This window comes from Aplysia californica, unplaced genomic scaffold (genome assembly GCF_000002075.1).
Source record: "Aplysia californica isolate F4 #8 unplaced genomic scaffold, AplCal3.0 scaffold01343, whole genome shotgun sequence".
NCBI lineage: Eukaryota > Metazoa > Mollusca > Gastropoda > Aplysiida > Aplysiidae > Aplysia > Aplysia californica.
Window position 1 is genome coordinate 80,698 of NW_004798613.1, and position 3,191 is coordinate 83,888.

Here is a 3,191-nt window from a genome sequence, read left to right on the forward strand (position 1 = left end):
TCGCAACTGCATAAGGTCATATGAGCGCCAGAAGATTAGAGGTGTTACAAGAGAGTAACAAACATAAAAAAGAAGAAGGGGAGATAAGGACGATAGATGTTTGATAGGAAAGAAGAAGCAAACCACACCAGAGCACCCGCCAACCACCCACAAAAGTGGTATGAAGCACCTGAGACACAAATTTCTCAAAGAAAGACTAGAACCACAGAAACACCCAACAAGAAAAAGAAACACAGTATCGCCATTTAACAGGCCAAAATGAATGTTCAACCACTTTTCCCTATGCCGCAAATTCAAATTTGGCACCACCAAAGTTCCATATTACATTCATTCACACCAGCCAACAAGAAAACCATTTTGTCACGCGCCCAAAACAGAAAAGTGTTTTTTTTTTAAATCGCCAGATACACGAATTGGTGCCAAGGAAACCTCCAGCATTAACAGGGACAATAACATAATGTCGCACTTTTCCGCATGTTGAATGATATACTACATAATCTGCATCTCTCTCTCTCTCTCTTTCTCTCTCCCTCTCCTCCCACACACACGAAAGAATGACAAATCCTCTTAGATTCACTAGAGTAATGAAAAAAAAAATACACGAGTAGAGAGCACAGCATTACAGCAACAGTCATCTGGTGCAAAGGAAAAAGAGAACCCACGGACAGAAATAAGAGAGGAATAAAAAATTTTTTAAAACCCCAACAAAACAAGTAGGCCGGGCCAAGGCGAATTTTGAAAGATATTTTAACTTTAAAAAGCACCCCCATCCCTGCCCCCCCACCCCAAAAAAATAAAAAATCCTCAAAAAACAATTACGGCTACCTCAGGAGGACATATCACTGGACGCGAGGTCTTCAGGTCATTGTTTTAGTTTTAGTTTTAGTAAGTTTTATCCGGTACTTGCAACACAATCAGGTCATATGAGCGCCAGGAGACTAGAGGTGTTACAAGAGAGTACCAAAGCACCCGCCAACCACCCCACTTAGCAGCCATGACTCGGGGACAGACAAGTGGGGCGTCCACCACACACAGGCTACACAAAGACAGGCGCTGGTGGCCGTCACAGCTGGATGGGTGGGGAGGAAGGTGGGAGGGGGTGGGTGGGTTGAGACAGTCCAGTCCAGTCCAGTCCACACAGCGATCCGGATCCTTTAGTTTTAGAAGAGGTTTTACGGCGCTCGCAACTGCATAAGGTCATATGAGCGCCAGAAGATCAGAGGTGTTCTCCCACCCGGGAATCGAACTAGGGTCTCCTCCGTGCAACAGCGATCGAAGCGCCTAAAGGTTACCCCACACACGCCGGTATCCTGATCTGTATGCTAGGAAGGACGCTTTCTCCTACATACCCCCGTTGATAGGTCTATGCGGCGTGCGTGTTGCAATACCGTTAGGCATCCGTCGTCACAATCGTGGAAAAACAGAAATTAAAACCCGTAACGACATTGGGTTTGCATTTTATCTTAAACAAATTGTAATGTCCCCTAACCAGTCGAGGTTGACAACAGGGCCTAAAATGATAATGCGCTTCTTCGTTTGGTCCATTAAACAGAACGATTCCCGCGTGTCTCGTACGGTGTCGCGGATGCGGCATGTCCTTCTTGCGCAATAACGTTAAGGTCATTATTTTCATTTCATTTCCCATTAAGGTTAGTTTTCAGTAAGAGTTTAACGTCACTTGCAACACAATAAGGTCCACCTCCCTCGACATCTTCCTCCCTTCTCCCACACTAAACACTAAAAAAAATCAAGAATTTTGCTTAATCATTTCATTTGTTTAGCGTTTCAGTTTGCTAATATGGGGTGCCCATTGGCACGATCGGGTCGGGTCGGGTCGGTTTGCTCGCCAGATTGAGGGCCCAACGCGGCTACCGTGGCACAAACCAATCGCCCGACTCGTCGCCTCAAAAACAAACGCGTTTGTGTTCAGGCGACGAGTCGGGCGATCGACCTGACCTGACCCGACCCGATCCCATCCGCAATGGGCACCTGGTATAAAAGTGTTACAGACATCGCAACTCCATATTAAGGTCATTAGTCATTATGATATGAGCGCGCGGGACACACGGTTGTTTTCACGTTAGTCCATAGCACGGTTTGGTTTTAATTTGCAGCAAGTCGAAATGATTGAAGCATCTTAAAATAATGCTTTGCGTCCCAATTGATGCAATTCAAGACAAAACATAGGCGACAAGCAGCTTCGACTCTGTCCATCAGGGCCAAACCCATTTATTGCAAGGGACACAACATCACAGCAAGAAAACGGAAATTCCCAACACAGGAACACAACAAACGTCAATCACGTGCAAGGCAAACATCAGAAACCTTAGGCCTGGGGCCTTGTGTGGAATTAGAAAGGATAGGCCAAGATGTAATACGGGGTGCCCACTATGGCTGGATCGGGCCGATCGACCGACTCGATCGCCTGCAACTGAAAACAAACAAGTTTGTTTTTGAGGCGATCGAGTCGGGCGATCGGCCCGATCAGCCGATCCCAGCCGTGGTGGTCACCCCGTATAACGAGTCGCCTTGGTGGACATGGAAACAAGTCAAAATAGGCGTACACGCAGCGTTTTAGTTTAGTTTTAGTCGAGGTTTTACGGCGATCGCAACTGCATAAGGTCATATGAGCGCCAGAAGATTAGAGGTGTCACAAGAGTGTAACAAACTAAAAAAGAAGAAGGGGAGATAAAGACGATATATGTTTGATTTTGATAGAAAAGAAGAAGCAAACCACACCAGAGCACCCGCCAACCACCAACAAATTATGTAAAATTATTCTTAAATAATGTAACAATTTGTTGAGGGGGGCAAAAAACAAGAATTTATTTAATTAGGAAAAAAAGGGAAATTCTTGGCTCTATACGGGGGGTATCAATGCACTAACTTCCTTGTCCACTTTAGCACTCAATGGAAAACGCTCGGGGTTCCGTCTGCTGTGTTTGATGTCTGTGCAAGGGTTTGTCATTGATCGGCTCCTCCTCAGACTTCTACAACGACCGTCCGCTGTCTGTCATGAAAGCCAATTTCTCTTTCTTCTTTTGCTTAAAATACGTTTCCAATCACCGTCCTGGGGTTGGATTGAGATGGGGTAGACAGACAGAGAGACAAAGATACATATTCTGCAGATAGAGAGAGACTCGAAACTGTTGGAGGGAACAGAGAGGAAAACAGCCCCCCCCTCCGCCCCA